The sequence below is a fragment of the Rhinoraja longicauda genome, chromosome 1 (genome assembly GCF_053455715.1).
Source record: "Rhinoraja longicauda isolate Sanriku21f chromosome 1, sRhiLon1.1, whole genome shotgun sequence".
Taxonomy (NCBI): domain Eukaryota; kingdom Metazoa; phylum Chordata; class Chondrichthyes; order Rajiformes; family Arhynchobatidae; genus Rhinoraja; species Rhinoraja longicauda.
Genome location: NC_135953.1, coordinates 109,554,385 through 109,577,147, shown reverse-complemented (window position 1 = coordinate 109,577,147; position 22,763 = coordinate 109,554,385). Strand labels below are relative to the sequence as shown.

General features: G+C 42.1%; 1 protein-coding gene across 1 annotated transcript in view; it reads right to left on the bottom strand.

The window, feature by feature from the left end:
- Window positions 1–4,983, bottom strand: part of LOC144596323 (protein Jade-1-like) — a 124,031-nt gene extending 119,048 nt beyond the window's left edge. Inside the window, 1 exon segment of the mRNA XM_078404573.1 lies at window positions 4,551–4,983. The gene's annotated coding sequence lies outside the window, so the exon portion shown is untranslated.
- Between the last annotated feature and the right edge of the window lie 17,780 nt (window positions 4,984–22,763).

Below are 22,763 nucleotides of genomic sequence, written 5' to 3'. Positions count from 1 at the left end.
TGTAACAGACTCCTGAACCAATCACCTCTTTTTTGTGGCTCTTCGGTTTAAACCAGCACCTGCAGTTCCTTCCTGCACATTTGTCTGCTCCACTGCGAAATCCCCTCAAGGTATGCCCACTTTGAAGGTCTCCTCCTCTCCAACGAGAGTTCTGCAACATCCTCTCTCGCTACACCCCCGCTGTCATTCCTCCTGCTTTACTTTTTGAATATCTTTCATTCATTTGTTCTATATCACCATCTTTTCTCTCGTTTCCCTTTCCCCCGACTCTCAGTCTGAAGGGTCTCGACCCGAAATGTCAACTGTTCCTTTACTCCAAAGATGTTGCCTGACCCGCCGAGTTACTCCAGCTTTTTGTGTCTACCTCTTTCACTCCCCCTTCCCGAGATGGAGGCATGTACACAACTCTACATCATTCATTTATTCCACAATTTGCACTACTTTACTGTATTTGCATGACTTTAGATTGCACTATAATCTTCACACCATTCTCTTCTGTACTTGTCGTTGTATTTATTGCTGTATCTATCATTACGATATATGGTATTTACAATAAGAGCTTCACGCAAACAAGGAATTTCATTGCAACTGGTGTAGATGACAGATTAATCATGGCCGAAATATACATCAATTGATAAAAGTTTCTACAAGCCGCACAAAAATCAACTGCCCACACAAATAATATATTTCATATTTTGGAGTATAATTCAAAGTATAAACGGTAGGTACAGTATATCAACTAATGTTGCATTGCAATTCCTGCTAAGTTCCAAGTTCCAACTCAATCACAACTCACACCACCACCACAGAAAATGAAAGTTGCTAAAACAAACAGAAAACGGCAGAGCAGCATCAGAAGAAAATAGACCAAGTGTTCAAGGGAATGCATACCAAAGAAGGCAATATGTGTTCCCCAACCGGAAGCCATGGATGAATTGTGAATTCCACTCCCAGGTGAAGTCCAGGTCTGCAGCGTTCAAGTCAAATAAATTCCAAACCGTGCACAAAATCTATTTATGATCTTCACTAATCCATCAAGGATGCCACGGAGGGAATCCGTACCAAGCTGGACAACCAAGACATGGACAACCCGTCCACTGTGGCACGGCTTGCATGATATAATGGACTGCAAAGTGAAGTCGGGCTCAGTACTTATCACTGGCAACAACGTGTCCCTTCCTGATGAACTCAATGCTGACTTTGAACAGAAGGTCAATGGAAGGACGTCACCAATCAGCCTCAGGTGCACCTGCATCTGCAGTCACTGCAGTAGATGCAAGATCAGCTTTCCTGAGAGTAAGTAAATCCACGGAGAGCAACTGGCCCGGAGGAGTTTCCGCCACATCCACCAGATCTGTGCGGATCAGCTTGCAGGAGTATTCACAGACAGGTTTAACCTTGCATTACTCCTTTATGGTCATCTACTTTAAGAAGACCACTATCATCCCAGTGCCAAAGAAATGCAAGGTAGAGTGCCTTAATAACTTCAGCCAGAGGCTCTGATATCCACAATCATGAAGTGCATCGAGTGACTGGTGATGCTGCACATTAACTCCAGCCTCCCATAAAGCCTTCACCCACGGCAGTTCGTTTACCATCGCAACATTCACAAAAGACGCAATCTGCCTGGTCTTACACTGATCTCTGGGACAACTTGATAACAAGGACCCTCAAGTCAAACTCCTATTTATTGGCTAAAGCGCCGACTTCAAAACCACCAAACTCGTATTCAAACTCCTGAACCTAGGAGTCAACAATCCCCTCTACCATTGAATCCTTGGCTTTCTTATCCATGGACCACACTCATTGAGCACAATACTTCTTCCACAATAATTCTCAGCACCAGTGCCCTCAACAGCATGTTCTCAATCCCCTAATTTACTCCGTATACACTCATGCCTGTGCAGCCAAATTCGGCCTAACACTATCTACAAGATGACACCACTGTGGTGGACCGGATCTTAAACAATGACGAGAAACAAAGGAGTTAGCTTAGTAAAATGGTGTCAAGAAGGAAACCAGTTATTGACTTCAGGAAGCATGGTAGAGTATGAGCCCCAATCAGCCAGCATCAATAGTGCCAAAGGGGAAGGGATTCAGGACTTCAAGTTTCTTGGCGTACATATTTCCAACAATCTTTCCTGGACCAACCACATTGAAGTTAAGGACAAAAAAAGAACAGCAACACCTCTACCTCCTCAGGAGACAAAAGAAATTTGGTTTGTCTCCAACGACTCTTACCAACTTCTACAGATGCATGGTAGAAATCATACCCTGCGATTGGGTGGCATCACAGCTAGATTTGGGAACTGCTCTATCCATAACTGCAAGAAACTGTAGAAAGTTGTGGATGAAGCCCACTCCATCGCACAGACTAGACTCCACCTGCATCTCACACTGCCTCATGAGGGCAGCAAACATAGTAAATGACCTGGTCATTCCCTCTTCACCCTGCCCCCATTCAGCAAAAGACACAAAAGCTTGAAGGCACATTCCACTAAACTCAAGAACTTCTTCCCCTCTGCTATCAGACTTCTGAATGGTTCTCTCAAACTAGGGTATATTTCCAATCCTCTAACCTACCTCATTGTAGACTTTATACATTTTCTCTGGAACTGTGACACGACAATGCTGAAAACTATATTCTGCACTTTAGTATTTTTCTGTTTTGTTTTTAGTTTCGAGATTCAGCGTGGAAACAGGCCCACTCTGTCCACACCAACCAACGATCCCCACACACTGACACTATCATGTACAACTAGGGACAAATTACAGATGTACCAAATTCAATTAACCTACAAACCTGTATGGTTTTTGGAGTGAGTGGGGAAACCACAGCATCAAACCCAGGTCCCTGGAATTGTAAGGCAGCAACACTATGTTATGCCACCATGCCTGTTGTGGTTGTTTTTAGCTTGATTGTATTCATGTATAGTATTATCTGATTTATAAGAAAATAACTGCAGATGCTGGTACAAATCGATTTATTATCTGATTTATCTGATTTAACTGGTAGCACACAAGCAAAACTTTTCACTGAACTCCATACATAAACCAATATCAAAATGAAGTTAAGATACACAAAAGGACACAAGTCGTGGAATATCTCAGCAGGTGAGGCAACCTCTCTGGAGAAAATGGATAGGTGACTTTTCGGGACAAGACCCTGCTTCAGACTCTTAAATTTTACAACAGTATTTATTTCCAAATGAGCGTTTCCCTTCTACTTCTTCACAAAAGATAAAGTCTGAACTTTTTCAAATTAAAAATACTATTAGATCAATTACATAATAGAAAAAGGTACAGGAGCAAGTTTCAAACAACTCTAGTTAACCTACACAGGCAACTTGCTGCACAAGTATCAGTCAATGAATTTGTGTGCTCAGTAGTCCATATATAAAATATTTGCTCTGGCAAACAGCAATTTCTTTTCCAGTATTTTATTATAGCACATATTAAGAGGGTTTTTGTTTAAAGTCCAGCCCCCAGTGAATGAGCTACTCTGTGCCAGTTATTCAGTTAGCAACACTGTCTCTGATGAGAAGTACGACACTACAACACATCCAAGATACTGTCAACTCCTACCCAGTTTTGTTATCAGTACATTGAAACAACCGAGACAGAAAGTGCTGGAGTAACTCAGCGGGTCAGGCAGCATCTCTGGAGAACATAACGAGGTGACGTTTCAGGTCGAGACCCTTCTTCAGACTTTTTAAGTCTTATTCAGACTTTTTAGTCTGAAGGCCTCAATCCGAAACGTCGTCTGCCCATAGTCTCCTGGGATGCTGCCTAACCCGTTGACTTACTCCAGCACTTTATGTCCTATCGTGTATCAATCAGCATCTGCAGTTCTTTATTTCTACATATACAATGAAACGGCAGACTTTTTGGAACAATACAATTACCTCACCAAACCAAAGAGAATGAACAGCAAAAGTTAATCAGGAAGTTTATCAAGCAAAACATTTTTTCTCTGAAATTTTGACACAGCGGTTCGAAATATATTCAGTCAACTCAGCATTAAAAAAAAAAACACAAAACGTGGAAAAGCTGCAGTCATTATGAAATCAGCCTTTAGCCCTAACGCTATTGTTTGTCAACGATAACCTCCAATAGCCTTTCCAATGCACAGTGCAATAAGCGGGGATGCATTTGGCCTCCAGATAGAAAGGTTCATCCTACCAGAACTAATGTTGCCTCAATTTTCATGCTGTTTCTGTGTCGTGAATACCAGCAGCTGTGTTTGCAGTGAGCATTCCTGAAGTGCGTGCGGTTTCTCCCCCCCCCCTTAAAAATACCAAGTCACAAACTACGATAAATTCGAAAAAGAAAACCCATTCATAATTTCTAACACTGTTGGATTTTTTTTTTTAACCGAGGGAGTAATAAATGATACGCTATATAAACACAATAATAACCGCAATCCGCAATGAAGAAAGTTTCAGCCGCGCTGGTTTTGCGCACAAACCGAGGAAACTGACATTTGATAGCCAAAATAGTAAACATTTTATATAAACAAAAGAGCGTTGCTTCAACGCGCGATCACTTACATGCTAAAGTCCCACTGCGAATACACCTTATTTTCCCCTCAATGCTGTTATCTCAAGCAACATGTGTTGTTGGGCTGGTGTCCTGCCCTCGCCTCCCTAGTCACCCCTCCCGAAACAACATGCTGTACACATGTTCGGTGCCCCCCTCCGCCGCAATTTTTATCTTATTTTTGCTCCTCTTGAATTTAACGCAGAGAAGAGGAGGATGCATTAATTTATCCGGAGGCACCGCGGTGAACATCTCCCTGCAAGTGCAAACATGGAACTGGTAGCTGCCAGTTACCAGGAGGGCGAGGTTGTGAGCGTTGCTGGCGCTGCTGGCGTTGCGAGCGTTTGCACGCCTGCCAGGTTGCTTCCCATGAACCGCTGCCCGGGCCCGGATCCCGGGCCGTTCTATTCTGTCCGCGTCACGTTCCACGTTCCACGTTCCACGGCCGGCGCCTGGCAACACTAAACAGCAGCAGCAGCAGCAGCCAAACACACACCGCCCTCTCTCTCTCTCACTCACTCTGCACAGTCAGACGGGACCCCCCCTCCTCCAATCTATTTATTTTTGGAAAATCCCTTTTGCAATTTTAATCATGACCCGTGCACATTAAACATCGCAGCCCGGGGGGACCCCGCCTTCGCGGTAACTTTTGCAGAGAGAAGGACACCCTGTCGTTTCCTCGCCTTCTTTCACACTCTCTCTCTCCCCCCCCCTCCCCAACTGCCACCGACGCCGACGCCTCCCCGTTCGCCTCACAACACACATGCTTTTGGCGCCATATTAATGACGTACTATATTATTTCCATCATCGGCGACCTTCGGGATCAAATTGCTGAACTGAAAAAAAAAAATTCCCTCCTTGTCGCCGAAACTCGGCCAGCAACGGAAAAGGCATCAAAAGGTTGACATTATCTTTAAACGCCGGATCTCCTCCTCGGCTTCCCTCCCCTCCCTCCCTCCTTCCCTCTCTCCCTCCTTCTCTCTCTCTCTCTCCATCGTCCTCCTGATTTTGTTTTTCCTTTACATTAATTTCTCTCTCTCTCTCTCTCTCCCCTCCCCGAAAGAAAACGAGCCCAAGCGCTTAAAAGTATTGGAAGAGGACAGTACCTGCTGTGAAATAAATTGTGTGTGTTTGTTTAGTTTTGGCTTTAGAGCTGGTCTGCTGACGTGAGACTGGATGGAAATGGTGAAGGTTTTTTGAATGTGGAGTTCAGGCTGCAGCTGCAGTAACAGATTGTGGCTCCCTCCCTCTACCTCTCTTTCACATATGCATTGACTGACTGACGTTGGTCCTCATGGTGGACTTGGGTGGGTGAAGCAAGCATTCTACCTTCTTTTTTTTTTTTCCGTCGGTCACCACTTGCTGCCAGACGAGGGAGTGCTTTCATGTTGTGTCAACAAGATTGCAGACAGCCAGCCAGCCTCCTTTGCAAGCCAGCTTTCGTTTTCCACCAGACCTCGATGCCTTGTTTAACAGACGAATTTGGAAAGCAACGCTCATGAGGGAGGGTAATTTAGAACTAAATTCACAAACTAAACTAAACTAAACAGCGAATGGAGGCATGTGGATTATGTGCCCGCAGATGAGATTAGTTTATCATGGCAGCATGACAATATGGGCCGAAGGGCCTGTTCCGTGCTGTAAATTCTTATGTCTAACAACCTCACGGGGCTATCTATGCTCAGCATGGACGTTGTGGGCCGAATAGAAACATAGAAAATAGGTGCAGGAGGAGGCCATTTGGCCCTTCTAGCCAGCACCGCCATTCATTGTGATCATGGCTCATCATCCACAATCAGTAACCTGCGCCCAACTTCTCCCCATATCCCTTGATTCTTGTTCCTGTGCCACACATTTCTAAATTCCATTTAGAAAATTATTTTAGAAAATAATATTTTCAGATTTTCAAGACATTTTAAAATTGTTATACAGCTGGTCACTTTCCCCATGCAGAAAGCAAGTTGCAGTGTTGAGAACATTCAGTTCAGTGATGGCAACTGATGACATTTCAAAGTGTTTGACAGCTGACCGCTGTGGGAATGAATGCAGGCAGCAGGTGAAGGTGTTGAAATAATTCACTTTCGAGATGGTGATTGATTAGGACAAAAGAGAGGAAGTCTTCGAATAGTGCTCCATGATCTTATAAAAAGTGACAAACCAGATAGACCTTCAGTTTAAAGTTGTCCTCAGATATACGACTTCTGACAGTGCAGCAATCAATCTGTATTGCAGTGCAGCAGCATCTTAGGTTGTGCGGTAAAGTCACTGAGATAGAAACATTTAAAAAAGGTGCAGGAGTAGGCCATTCGGCCCTTCGAGCCAGAACCGCCATTCAATATGATCATGGCAAATCATCTAAAATCAGTACCCTGTTCCTGCTTTTTCCCCATATCCCTTGATTCCTTTAGCTCTAAGAGCAAAATCTAACTGTCTCTTGAAAACATTCAGTGAATTGGCCTCCGCTACCTTCTGTGGCAGAGAATTCCACAGATTCACAACTCTGGGTGAAAAAGTTTTTCCTCATCTCAGTCCTAAATGGCCAACCCCTTATTCTTAAACTGTGACCACTGGTTCTGGACTCCCCAACATCGGGAACATTTTTCTTGCGTCCAGCATGTCCAATCCTTTAAGAATTTTATATGTTTCTCTCAGATCCCCTCTCATCCATCTAAATTCCAGTGAATACAAGCCCAGTCAACCCATTCTTTCATCATATGTCAGTCCCGCCATCCCAGGAATTAACCTGGTGAACCTACGCTGCACTCCCTCAATAGCAATAACGTCTTTCCTCAAATTAGGAGACCAAATTTGCACACAATAGTCCAGGTGCAGTCTCACCAAGGGCTCTGTACAACTGCCAAACTTTTATGCTTAAAAGCTATTGCTGAAGCAAAATATCTCTGGCCAAAGCTTCAGCAGCATTTCTACGTACATCATGCGCTAATGCACAGAGGTTGCCAGACAGGCAGAGTGATGTCTAGTGGCATACAATACTTGTTTTGATATCACATGGGCAAAATTCTCCAAGCCACAAGAGAACACTGGTCTGGCATTCGTAAAAGACCTTTGTCCTCGGACAAGTGCTGGAGTAACTCAGCAGGTCAGACAGCTTCTCTGGAGTCCGAAGAAGGTGTCTCGACCCAAAACGTCACCTATTCCTTATCTCCAGAGATGCTGTCTGACCAACTGAGTTACTCCAGCATTTTGCGTCTATCTCTGGAGAACATATATAGGTGACGTTTTGGATCAAGGCACTTCTTCGTAAGTTGCTATGAGAGGGTTTACCACGTAGGTAATGAAAACAGAAAGTGCTGGAAACACTCAACAAGTCTGGCAATATCAATAGAAAGAGAAACAGAGTTGATGTTCAGGTCAAAGATCCAGAAAGTGTATTTTATACATTTAATAATTGAGATTGAATTTGATAAGTTGGTTACTGTAAATTGTCGCTGGTGAGTAAATGAGTGGGAGAATAGAGGGATACTGATGGCGGAGTACAAAAGTGGGATTTGTTCAAGTGGATGGTTGTAGAAACAAGAAATTGTAGATGTCGGTTTCAGATCCTTGTTCTGAAGAAGGATCTCGACCCAAAATATCACCAATCCATGTTCTCCAGAGATTTAGACTTTGGAGATACAGTGCGGAAACAGGCCCTTCGGCCGGCCGAGACCACGCCGACCTGCGATTGCCCCGTACACTAGCATTATCCTACACACTAGGGACAATTTACAGCAGCCAATTAACCTACAAACCTGTACATCTTTGGAGTGTGGGAGGAATCCAGAGCACCCGGAGTAAACCCACATGGTCACAGGGAAAACGTAAAAACTCCGAACAGACAGCAAACTCCATGAAGAACTCCATTCTTTCTCCATTGGAGTTGAAGAATTCTGGTGCTTTATTTTAAATGCCTAAGCTCCATTACAACTAGATTATGTCAGAACTACCATCTTGCACCCATCCCCACTTTTACAGCTGTATGGTTTATATTCAATAATCTGTGCACTATTGTTTAGTTCTCCTGCGTTCGATTTTGAACCAATGATTAATCTTCAGAATCATTCAAACATCCTAAATATATAATCGATCAATGCATTCATTGACTTTATCACTTCAGGTAGCCTCAATCCTTTTCCTTCCCATTCCGTCCTGTGTCATGCATAAGCCCCTGTGAGTTCATCTTCTATGAGGAAATAACGTGCAGTGTACGGTTCTGGTTCTGGTTGATTACTGCCCTAACACCTCAATGCAATGAAACCTCAGAGGAACACAGAGACCCCCTAAAGTTTGTGTCTGATACTCGAGGTTCTTAGATTGTAAATGCACAATAATATACATTTGACTAAACATATTGTGTAGTAACAGCACATCTCCTCTGGAGTGAGATTTGGACAGATAGCCTTCTGTCTCAAAGGGGCAAAAGCCATCAAACCTGAGGCAAACTTGGAGTTGGCTGCAAGAAAATAAGAGAATCAGGGTGTTTTGTTTGCTTCTAATTGCGGACATTAAATTAACACTTATAAGCACCAACTAAACTCCACAATATATTCTAGGCTTGAATATATTGCAAAATATAGATTTCATATTTGTATTTCTATTTTACCAAAAAGTGCACAAATGCAGTCTTTTGCTGCCAGTAACACATTAATCCCCCACATTGATGACTTTTCCCAATTTAGAATTTCAACAAATATGAAGAGTGAGAAGGGATAATTCTCACTCTCAAGGAATGATTGAGCACAGAAACAAGTGTGATTTGGCTTTGTTTCAGCAAGTAGATTGACGTGCAAAACTGATTGAAGAAAATCCTACATCACACTGGACTCGTAGAGTTCAATTATAGCATCAAACACCAATGCAGAAGATATGAGCTGCCAAAATCCAAGACTTGCATGCCCAAGCCTGCTTGCACACAATTCCCAAACCTATGCACAGTTACACAATTATTTTCTAGCAACTCAAGTCTTGATAGCATCATGGTGAGTCTTTTCAGCACCCTTTGCAGCTTAATGACACCCTTCCTAAAGCAGGGTGAATAGAACTGCACACAATACTCCAAATATGGTTTCACCAAAGTCTTGTACAACTGTGGCATGACATTCCAACTCCTCTACTCAATATGCTTATGAATGAAGGCAAACGTGCCAGACACCTTCTTCACTACTCTCTCTACATGTGTCACCACTTTCAGTAAACTGTGTACCTGGTCCCCTAGATCTTTACTCGACATCACTCTCCAGTGCCCTGCCATTTACTGTGTAAGTTCTGCCCTGGTTTGACTTACCAAAATGCATCACCTCATACTTGTCAGAGTTAAATTCCACCTGAGGTTCCTTAGCCCACATTCTTAGTTGATCTAGAACCTTTTGTACACTTAGCTTGTACAGTTATCATGGGTGACTTTAATCTACATATAGATTGGCCAACCAAATTGGTAGCAACGCTGAGGAGGATTTCATAGAATGTATACAGGATGGTTTTTTAAACCAATATGTAGAAGAACCGACTCGAGGGCAGGCCATCCAAGACTGGGTATTGTGTAATGAGGAAGGATTAGTTAGTGGTCTTGTTGTGCAGAGCTCCTTGGGCAACAGTTATGGTGGAATTTTGCAGAGTGACATGGTTCATTCAGAAACTAGGGTCCTGAACTTAAAGAAAGGAGACTTTGAAGGTATGAGATGGGAATTGGCTAGGATAGACAAGCAAATTATACTTAAAGGGTTGACGGTAGAGATACAATGGCAAAGTTTTAAAGCCTGCGTGGATGAACTCCAAAAATTGTTCATCCCTGTTTGGCGAAAAAATAAAACGGGAAAGACGGCTCAACCGTGGCTGATGAGGGAAATCAAGGATAGTGTTAAATTCAAGGAAGAGGCATATAAATTGGTCAGAGGAAGCAGCAAACCGGAGGACTAGGAGAAATATAAAATTAAACAGAGGAGGACAAAGGGGTTAATTAAGAGGGGGGAAAAAAGAGCATGAAAGAAAGCTTGCGAGGAATATAAAAACTGATTCTAAAAGCTTCTTTAGATATGTAAAAAGGAGAAGATTAGTGAAGCCAAATGTAGGTTCCTTACGATCAGAGACAGGTGAATTTATAATGTGAAACAAGGTAATGACAGAACAGTTAAACGAGTACTTTGGTTCTATCTTCACTAAGGAAGACACAAACAATCTCCCAGAAATACTAGGGGACCGAGGATCTAGTGGGAGGGAGGAAGTGAAAGGAATCCACATTAGTCAGGAAATGGTGTTGGGTAAACTTGGAACTGAAGGCAGATAAATCCCCAGGGCCTGATGGTTTGCATCCCAGAGTACTCAAGGAGGTGGCTCTAGAAATCATGCATTAGTGATCATTTTCCAATGTTCTCTCGACTCTGGATAGCCAATGTAACCAATGTAGCCAATGTAACCCCACTTTTTAAGAAAAGAGGGAGAGAGAAAACGGGAAATTATAGACCAGTTAGCCTCACATCAGTAGTGCTCGAGTCGAATAAGAAAGCTGTTATAGCAGCACATTTGGAAAGCAGTGACGGGATCAGTCAAAGTCAGCATGGATTTATGAAGGGGAAATCATGCTTGACTAATCTTTTGGAATTTTTTGAGGATGTAAAAAGTAGAATGGATAACGGAGAGCCAGTGGATGTGGTGTATCTGGATTTTCAAAAAGCCTTTGACAAAATCCCACACAAGAGATTAGTGTGCAAAATTAGAGCACATGGTATTGGGGGTAGGGTACTGACATGGATAGAGAACTGGTTGTAAACAGAAAGCAAAGAGTAGGAATTAACGGGTTATTTTGAGAATGGCAGGCAATGATTAGTGGGGTGCCACAAGGCTTGGTGCTGGGACCCCAGTTACTTACAATATAGATCAACGACTTAGATAAGGGAATTAAATGTGACATCTCCAATTTTGCGGATGACATAACGCTGAGTGGCAGTGTGAGCCATGAAGAGGATGCTATGAGGCTGCAGGGTGACTTGGATAGGTTGTGTGAGTGGGCAGATGCATGGCAGATGCAGTATAATGTGGGTAGATGTGAGTTATCCACTTTGGTGGCAAGAACAGGAAGGCAGAATATTATCTGAATTATGTCAGATTAGGAAAAGGGGAGGTGCAACGAGACCTGGGTGTGCTTGTACATCAGTCACTGAAAGTAAGCATGCAGGTATAGCTGGCAGTGAAGAAAGCTGACAGTGATAGAAGGCATGTTGGCCTTCATTGTGAGAGGATTTGAGTTTAGGAGCAAGGAGGTCCTACTGCAGTTGTACGGGGCTCTGGTGAGACCGCACATGGAGTATTGTGTGCAATTTTGTTCTCCTAATTTGAAGAAGGACATTATTGCTATTGAGGGAGTGCAGCGTAGGTTCACCAGGTTAATTCCTGGGATGGCAGGACTGACATATGATGAAAGAATGGGTCGACTGGGCTTGTATTCACTGGAATTTAGATGAGAGGGGATCTTATAGAAACGTATAAAATTCATGAAGGATTGGACAGGCCAGATGCAGGAAAAATGTTTCCAATGATGGGGAAGTCCAGAACCAGGGGTCACAGTTAAGAATAAGGGGTAGGCCATTTAGGACTGAGATGAGGAAGAACTTCTTCACCCGGAGAGTTGTGAATCTTTGGATTTCTCTGCCACAGGAGGCAGTGGAGGCCAGTTCACCGGATGTTTTCAAGAGAGAGTTAGATTTAGCTCTTAGGGCTAAAGGAATCAAGGGATATGGGGAAAAAGCAGGAATGGGATACTGATTTTAGATGATCAGCCATGATCATATTGAATGGCAGTGCTGGCTCAAAGGGCTGAATGGCCTACTCCTGCACCTATTTTTCTATGTTTCTGTTTCTATAAGGCACAATTAGGCCTTTCGGGCCATTGAGTCTGCTCCACCATTCGATCATAGCTGATCTAATTGTCCCTCTAATATATCAGGCAAAACACAAAAATGCACTCAGAGCAAAATTCATAATGTTTTAACTGATATGTAGGTTCTTCACTCAAAATGGGATAAAAGGTAACTATGATCTTTCTTCTATCATCCGTGTCCTTGGATGCATCTGGGATAATGATTTGAGGAGATTGCATGAACATTCGTATTTCAGTGACTTATTTTCCCTCTTACAGTAACGACAGGAACATGAGTATTGAGTATACGCTGAGTAAAGAAGTTGGAAGGTCATGTTGCAGTTGTATAAGACGTTGGTGAGGCCACATTTGGAGTATTGTGTTCAGTTCTGGGCACTGTGTTATAGGATAGATGTTGTCATGCTGGGAAGGGTACAGAGAAGATTTACGAGGATGTTGCCAGGACTAGAGGTCTGAGCTATAGGGACAGGTTGAGTTGGCTGGGACTCTATTCCTTGGAGTGCAGGAGGATGAGGGGTAATCTTATAGAGATCTTATAGAATCTTATAAGATCATATAAGGAATCTTAGAGGTAACTTTATCACATAAAGGGTGGTGGGTGTATGGAACAAGCTGCCAGAGGAAGAAGTTGAGGCAGGGACTATCCAACATTTAAGAAACAGTTAGATAGGTATATGGATAGGACAGGTTTGGAGGGATATGGACCAAATGCTGGCAGGTGGGACTAGTGTAGCTGGGACATTGTTGGTCGGTGTGGGCAAGTTGGGCCGAAGGGCCTGTTTCCACAATGTATCACTCTATGACTCTATAACAGGCTGTCAACCAGCCCCTTGTTGTAAATACTCACGTAAGCAGAAGGCCCTTTCCACTAGTTGAAAATAACATATTTATAGTATCAGTGTGCATTTTGGTTCGGGACAGAATCTGCACCAATACTCAACTTCAATTCATACATGTTAACTTTAGTTGAAAAGTTTAAGAAATGAGTGGAAACATAGAAACATAGAAAATAGGTGCAGGAATAGGCCTTTCGGCCCTTTGAGCCAGCACCGCCATTCAATATAATCACAGATGATCATCCAAAGTCAGTACCCACTTCCTGCTTTTTCCCCATAATCCCTTGATTCCATTAACTTTCCCTAGCTTCAATGCTTTGGAAAGAGGAAACGTCACATGTCGGGGGAAAATAAGAAAAAATAATTCACACAGTTCACAGCGTGAGAGACACGGGTTTGATCCTGACTACAGGTGCCGTCTGTACGGAGTTTGGACGTTCTCCCTGTGACCGCATGCGTTTTCATTGGGTTCTCCAGTTTCCTCTCACACTCCAAAATACGTGCTGGTTTGTAGGTTAATTGGCTTCTGTAAATTGCAAAATGTATCATAGTGCTAGTGTACAAGGTGATCGCTGATCGGCGCGGACTCGGTGGGCCGAAGGGCTTGGTTCCACGCTGTATCTCTAAGCTAAACTAGACTAAATAAATGTCAACTTTCACATTCACATTTGAAAAAATATACAAGCTCCTTAGAAATTGAGCTTAGATATAAATTTGAAAAACTATCCCGAATCTCACAAGCCCACATCCAATACAAAACCAACCCGAGCCTGAGTATAGGATTTTATTCCAGATCCAATCAAACCCTCCCAATAAGGAAATCCATCTCAAGCTTTCTGTTCACAAGCAGTAACATCGAGCATATCTCCTGATTTGGATACATCAGCTAGATGCTATTTGTTACATCAAAAATTCAGCCAAAGAGTTGACAAAGAAACAAAGCTTTGATGAAGGGTTCTGGACCTGAAACGTTGACTCTGTTGAAACAAGGAACCACAGGTGCTGGATTACAAAAAAAGGAGAAAGTGTTGGAGTAAGGAAACAATTTCTTTTCCACAGATGCTCCCTGGCCTGCTGAGTATTTCTCATATTTTCTGTTTTATTTCAGATTTCTATCATCTGCAATTTTTATTACATTTTAGGATGGCAAGGAAAACTTCCCTTGGTTTCAAAACAACTCTTTTGTGCCTTTCAAATCCATTGATTGGCACACTTAATCTTATTAAATGGCACTGCATAACAGTAAACTAAGTACATAAAACATTATAGGGTAGATGTGAATGCATTAACTGCAAAGTTTTTGATGTGAGACTGCAACGAGCATGATGATTTTAATAGTTTATCAGTGCATAGATGTTCGGGCATTCCGACTCTGGTGCCTTTTACTCGCATTTGTCCTTTCTCCATTGTTATTATCCATCTAACACCCCTCACCCTTCCCTTCCCTGTTTAGTTTAGAGATTTAGTTTAGAGATTCAGCATTGATCAACTGTTCACACTTATTCTGTATTCCACTTTCTCTTTAAGTCCTTACATAATAGGGGCAAAGTACAGAGGCCAATTCACCTAGAAACCCACACGTCTTTGGGATGTAGGAGGAAACCGGTGCACCCAGAGGAAACCATCATGACCACAGGAAAAATTTGCACATTTCACGCAGACAACACCCAAGCTCAGGATCGAACTCAGGTCTCTGGTGCTCTGAGACAGCAGAGCTCTACCAGCTGTGCCACTGTGTTGCTCTAAACATTGATTCCATTTCTCAAGCTAGTATTATGGCATTATTGTTCAATCTAAACATTGAAATTGTTGCTTTCATTTTCTAAATACCTACTTTCACCCATGTGCCTTGCTGTGTGCTGATTCTTTAGCTTCAGGGATTCTACAGCACACGCTGATATCAACAGCAGGAGGAAACTCTCATTGTACAACCTTAAAAATTGTTATCATCTCCAAAGAGCTGAAAGAAAGTATGGGGACCTTTATAAACTGAATGTATTTTGACAATATTTCAGGAACAATATATTGTCATAATTGATGGTGCACAGTGTGGTTAAACATTCATTATCACTCTTGATCTAAACAGTAAACTTGGAATATACCAAAATAGCCACTGGAATGCCTGGATATATCACAATTATGTTTGAGGATCTTTTACTTGCATACATATGCCTTAGCCTGTTCCAGCAGGTAATTACTCGTTAGTGCCTTATGTTATCAGCAGTCCTTTCAGTTACTCTGATATCTTGATAGACTGAGTTCCATGTAATAAAGAGTAAAAATAACTTCTCAGATTCCTTCAGTCACTGAGTCCATCCCAGGCCTCCTTAGGCTGTGCTGCAGCTTCAAAAGAATAAGATCCAATTACCAAACAAATTTAATTACCGGCAAACAGCGGCAGAAAAATGTATTTATAGCAGTTGTTAAAGTATGCTAACTTTTGTTGTACTGAAAATAATAAATTGTTCAAAACCCTGGGATTACCACTGGGACTATTTTTACTTCCATGTGTTTCTTTTTCATTCTTTCTTCACCAGCTGTGGAGTTCGCTGGGCTTATCTTACTCTGTTCACAGGTCCCATTCAAGCCCCATCAAAGGTTCCAGACCCAGCTCAATGATTTGAATAAGGCAAGCTAACACATCCCACAAGTGCAGTAATTGGAGCAAAATAAAACTTGGATCCCTGTTTTTTTTTTTAAACAGATAAATCAAGAACACATCAGAACAAATCATGCAGCTGTTTTATTTTTTCAATCACAACCCTCATAGAAACCACATGGCAATCGCCCAAAAACACAACTGGCTTCAATGAATTAAAACATTAATTTATAATCAAAAGTTTCATCTCAATTGCTTTGGTATCTTGAAAAGATAAAACGAGCAAATGCAAAATTGGAGGTGGTTCTGTTCTTCTTAGTTACTAATTTCTTAAAATAGCATTGGGACTTTGCTTCTCTTGATGGTATATTCCATTCATGAACATGAGTCTCGAGGCTGTGAATCTCTGGAATTCTCAGTCCTGGAAGGCAATGATATCACTGGATATTTAAAGAGGATGTCGATACATTTTTGAAAGGTCTGGTAACTGAGGGTTATGGAGAATTGGCACGGAGGAGAAGTTGAGGCAAGGGGTAAGTCAGCCATGACCAAATTGATTGATTTAAAGATAAAGCAAAGAAACAAGCCCTTTGATTCGCAGTGAGACCAAGCTGACCATCAATCACAAATTCACACTAGTTCTGTGGTACCCACGATCACATGCACTCCCTAAACATGAGAGGCAATTTGTAGAGTCCAATTACCCACAAATTAGGATGTGGTGGAAACTGAAGCACCAGGAGGAAACCCCACAGGGAAAACATGCAAACTCCAAACAGTCAGCATGCGAGTTCAGGATCAAACTCGGGTCTCTGGTGCTGTGGCAGCAGCTCTACCAGCTGAGCCACACAATGAGTGGCAGGGCAGACTTGAGATGTCAGCTGGACTTCTTTTGTCCTTATTTACTTCAGTTCTGAAGAGTCATGTTGTGCTTGGCCATTCCTATATCAGGTGCTCACCCATCAAAGGCACTGGTGGTTGCTATAAACTCTGGTGGATGCAGTGTTCCCGACATGCCTTTGTTGCTGTGGTCATTCGAGAGGGGCAGTGAGTGTAAATAGTGACCAGGCCATGGGCAATGGAAACTATGCCTAGACCACCCTGCAGCCCTTCTGACAGCTCAAAAATGCCATTTAGAAATAGTTGCAAAATATTTAATTAATAAAACAATGAACAATTCTGATAGTTAATGGATGTTTTAAAAAATGCAGCTGATGGTAATCAGAAAGAAATGCAGAAAATGCTGGCAGCATTGGCGGCACAGTGGCGCAGGGGTAGAGTTGATGCCTTACAGCGCCAGAGACCCGGGTTCGATCCTTACTACGGGTGCAGTCTCTGTACGGAGTTTGTACGTTCTCCCCGTGAACACATGAATTTTGCCCAGGTGCTCCGGCTTCCAGCCACATTCCAAAGATGTACAGGTTTGTAGGCTAAATTGGCTTCGGTAAAAATTGTAAATTGTCCCTAGTGTGGAGAATAGTGCTAGTGTACAAGGATCGCTGGTTGGCACGGACCCACCGGGGGTCAAATGGCCTGTTTCCGCTATGTATCTCTAAACTAAACTAAACTCACTCAGAAGGCCAGGTGGCGGCAGTGGAAGAAGAAACAGAGTTAAATGATTGTTAGAATAGGAAGCCTCTGACAGGAATGGACAAAATATATGGATATGACAAGCAAGAGATTGAAGAAGGGTGGTAACCCAAACATTGCCTGACCGGCTGAGTTCCTCCAGCACTTTGTTTTTTTTTGCAAATGAATGTGGCAAATTATTCTTATTTGTCTGTATTATGTGTTCTTGACCAGCAATCAGTGCAATCCCACCCTATGTATTCTGTTTCATCGTGAAATATTGCATCTGTGACATTCGTAATACAGTGCTGAATTGCATGAGGAGATACCTTAGATGTCCCTGCGATTAAGAAATCTCTCTCTCTCCATCCCTCCCCCTTCCCAGTTCTCCGACCTGTCTAACGGTCCCTGATTACATTTTATCTCTGTTTGCCTTGTTGTTACCTTCTCCTAGCTAACAGTGACGTGTCTACATTTTCCTTGATCTCCACCCCCTTTGATGTCTCGTTCTCACTCCTTACACTTCCTTATCTCTCCATCTCCCCCTGCCCTGACTCTGTCTGAAGAAGGGTCTCAACCAGAAGCGTCTACCATTCCTTCTCTCCAGAGATGCTGCCTGTCCCGCTGAGTTACTCCAGCATTTTGTGTCTATGCATATGATGAGCGTTTAACGGCCCATATTCGCTGGAATTTAGAAGAATGAAGGGGGATCTTATTGAAACGTACAGAATAGTGAAAGGCTTGGATAGAATTAATGTGGAGAGGATTCTTCCATCTATATCCTTCATGATTTTGTAAGATTCCTTGGCAACTTCCTTCCAAGAACAAACAAGAACCAAACTAATGTCCCTCATCCTTGCCACAAATTTAGTAGATCCTTTCTGCACCTTTCTGAAAACTTTACATCTTTCCTGTAATGTGGTGCCCAGAGCTAAACTCAATAATATTGTAGCCCAACCAATGATTTATAAAGTTTCTTTGTTCATTTATTTTTTAGCTCTATTTATAATACCCAAAGCCCCATATACTTTTTAACCACTTTCCAAACCTGTTCTGCCACTATGGATCCATTAAGTCTCACCCAGCTCATTCGAAAGGCAATCCAATTAATAGCTTCCCACATTTCCATTCTCTTCTGCTCCCCTAAATTGTGTTTGACATCTCCACTAATCGCTCACTCAGGTGACTGTTATTTATGTGAGTGCTTATTGCAAAACTTTTCAGCTATGATTTACATTACTGCCAGATCTGAGCCTGTCCTGGCCTGATTTCTGTAACTAAATACTTTCCGTATGGATCACTGGTTCCCAGTTATTTGCTGGGACCCTGGCTGATGAGCTGCCTCTTCAGGGACTTTGAGACCAGGGTTTGGTAGGTATCAGTATTGCTGAAATCAGCATGGAGAATTGTAAAATATGTATCTGTCCGCTGTATTTAAATTCATGCTTACTCAGCGATAAATTTACTTCGGGTAGATCAAACATTAGACAGATCTGACAATTAAGGCGAAAGAGATGGCGTTTCAAGTCTTTATGAAATCAGATTACTGTCAGAGAATGACGCTATCATTAGATATAAAATGATTTACCTGCAATTCTGCTGAAGATGTGTTCCATTTGCAGGCTACATTTTCTTAATAGAATTGCACATGTGACAACCTGACAGCTCTGAGTGGATTCTCCGATTTCCCCACAAATCCTTGGGCTCAAAGGACTTCTTTGATGGAAATAACTCAATATTTGCACTATTCGTGGCACAGTTTTGGTTTTATCGGTCTCAAATTAAATTACTTGGACTACATTCTTTAATACTGCACAGGCATTGACGTGTGCATTGCACTTTAAAATAGAAAAATCTGTTTGCTGGTAATTCACATTGCTGTAGCATATCATATATCAATAAAGGAACTATCCTTCAACACTACAAGGTCACTAACACACTGATCACAAAACCAGCCTTGTTCAGCACATCGTTTCAACTACAATTGCAATTCCTAATGTGTTTTCCTATATCATTAAGCAGTGCATCATTCAGATCGTAGCAAAATCAACCTTCTGTTTTATTAGAAGATAGACACAAAATGTTGGAGTAACTCAGTGGGTCAGGCAGCATATCTGGAGAAAAGGAACAGGTGATGTTTCGGGTCAAAACTTTCCTTCAGACTGAGAGTCAGGGGAGAGGGAAACTAGAGGTGTGAAAAGGTTCAGAACACATCAAAGCTGGCACCTATGACCAAGGAAAGGTGGAGCCCACAATGGTCTATTGTTGGCTGTGGAAGAGGATAACAACGGGATATATGGATGCGAACAGTGTAACAGGATGACGAGGGTGTGGGAGGAGCAGAGGGAAAGGAAATGCAGGGGTTACTTGAAATCAGAGAAATCAAAATTCATTCCGCTGGAGACCGACTCAAAATGCTGGAGCATTTCGAGTTAGTTTCGGGTCAGGACCCTTCTTCAGATGCAGATGGAAGCTCTGTTCCCTCAGCACAACCAGGCAAGAAAGCTAGTGTAGGAAAAAACGCAGATGTTGGTCTACGCCGAAGATAGACAAAAAGCTGGAGTAACTCAGCGGGTCAGGCAGCATCTCTGGAGAAAAGGAATAGGTGACGTTTTGGGTCAAGACACTTCTTCAGACTCATAGCGTCACCTATTCCTACTCTCTAGAGATGCAACCTGACCCACTGAGTTACTCCAGCATTTTGTGTCTATCTTCTGTGTAAACCAGCATCTGCAGTTCTTTCCTACAGTAGCTTTCTTGCCTAGTTGCCATTGTTAGTAAGATAAAGCATGAGTTTCAGATCTAATGTATAAAGAAAAACCATGGGAAACTGACAAAACTCAGTTTTTCGGCCTCTTCACCTTATATTTTGGAATAAAACCTCTCGCCAATACACTTCTACTTAATTTTGTTTTAATGTAGTTTTAAGATTAGAGTGGGCTACTTGTTTGTGAGAATCTCATAAACCTCATACGTAATCGAGTAAAAGGGAGTCACCTTTTGAACCTTGTGACTTTGATCTGTTCAAGGTAGCTTCTTACAAAGACATTAGCCCGTATGTTCTACACTTGGCTACACCATCTGCACTGTATTTTGCTTCAGTCTGGTTTTGTGTGTAACCTCTGCATGCAACCTGTAACCTCACAGCAATGATATATACTGCCCTCCACCACTACTCTCTAGCAAGGAGATCATTAAGTGCAGAAGAGTTGGCTGGAAACACCACATCTAAAAATGATGATGTGCCAGCCTAGTAAAGCTGCTAGGCAGTACCACCTGCATGCAAACGAACAAATCCAGCATGAAATAGATGAAGCTAACATGATCTTACAACCAAACAGATCAGATTGAATCTTTGCAGTGCTACCACATACAGTTATGAATGGTAACAATTAAACTGTTAACAAGAGAAGGAGGCTCCAAGAACGTCCCCATTCTCAATAATAGCAAGTCCCAGTGTCAGAGTGCTAAAGAAAAGGTTGAAGCAACCACAATCACAACCACAACCTCATGCCAAATAAATTATCCATCTTGGCTATTTCCTTCTGGACCTTCAGGAGGGTGGTGAATCTGTAGAACTCATTGCCACAGAAGGCTGTGGAGGCCAATTCAATGGATATTTTTAAGGCAGAGATAGATTCTTAACTCAGCAGGACAGGCAGCATCTCTGGAGAGAAGGAATGGGTGACGTTTCGGGTCAAGACCCAGTTCAATTTCATTATTAATGCCTTAACCTATGACCCAACTCATTCCTGCATTCAGGCACGGGTTGCTAAATGGGAAGTAACGCTTGTGCACAAAAGTGCCACATACAAAAGAATATCCAATCACCTATATTTAACGGCATTACTATCACTCAGTCTCCTACTCTTGACCAGAAACTCAGTTGCACCTGCCACTCTTTAAACGTTGCCGTTAGTTATCGATGCTGGGTCATGCACCCAGTCATGCTTTTTCTCAAGCCAGCCATTCTTTCTCAGCCAAGTACAGGAAAACTCCAAGTAATTTGTCAAGCTCCTGATTGCTTTTCTCTCTAGGTGGGCCAGGTTTAAGATTTGCCGAGTAATTCAAGAAGATTTATCTGGACAAACTTGGGAACCATCCATCAGGAACTAACTCAATTTGTCTCACTACATGACAACAAATTGGAGGAAAAACACAAAATATCTGTCCCTGCAATCAACTGAAGAAGGGTCCCATCTCTAAACGTCACCTATCCATGTTTCCCAGGAATGCTGCCTGATCCACTGAGTTATTGAATTTTGTCTTGTTCCTCCAATTAAGCTTTTGGTGTTCTGTAGTGGGATAAAAATTGAGTTAATTCCTGATCGTTGAAACTTGGTTCACCTTCCCAATCTTTTTGAAATACTTGCGTCCCGGGTTATTCAGGTCCCGACCCGAAACATCACCTTTCCATGTTCCCCAGCTTTACTGCCTGACCCACTGAGTTACTCAGCATTTTATGTCTTCCCTGAATAAACCAGCATCTTGCAGTTCCTTGTTTCTACAAAAGATTAGTCTGCATCATTTATACCGTTCAACATAATTACCGATTAAGAACAAACACTAATATGGCATTCAACATTGATAGGAGGAGAATTGACTTTGTAAGGCGGTGTAATATGGATAAAGCACCTTGGCAGCCATCAGTTTTTATTTCCATTGACTTTAATGGAATTCAAGATCCATCCCAATAACTTCTATCAAACTGAGAGGCCAAATAGAAATAGTAAGTTGCTGCCATAGTTTGTTTGAACATATTGCCACTGCATGGCAGTAACGTATATTGCATTGATTTATAGCACTGCTGCCCTGCTACCATGGAGCTGGTAATTCATAAAACAGTACAGCAGAGAAGCAGGCCATTTGCCCCATCCTGCTCATACTGATTCTATCATGGAACTATCTAATCAATTCCAATCTCCATCTGGTTGCCAATGACCTTGTATTTTTATTTTGCTATCAAACATTTATTCAATTCTATTTTTAATTTACTGTTAAAATTAATAATGCTGTAATTTCAGGCAATATGCTATCAATCATGAAAAAATGGCTTACTAATTTTGACAATCATTCTAAAGTTGTCTCTTCCAGTTAATGATCCTTCTACTATTTAAACACCTTCACCTTAATTACTTTATTGAAACTTTTATTTGAATAATCTGCACCCAACCATTAATATTCCAAGGAGGACAACATTTTTACCAAAGGTTGACGGGTGTATGGAACGAGCTGCCAGAGGAGGTAGTTGAGGCAGGGACTATTGCAATGTTTAAGAAACAATTAGACAAGTACATGGATAGGATAGGTTTAGAAGGATATTGGTCAAATGCAGGCAGGTGGAAC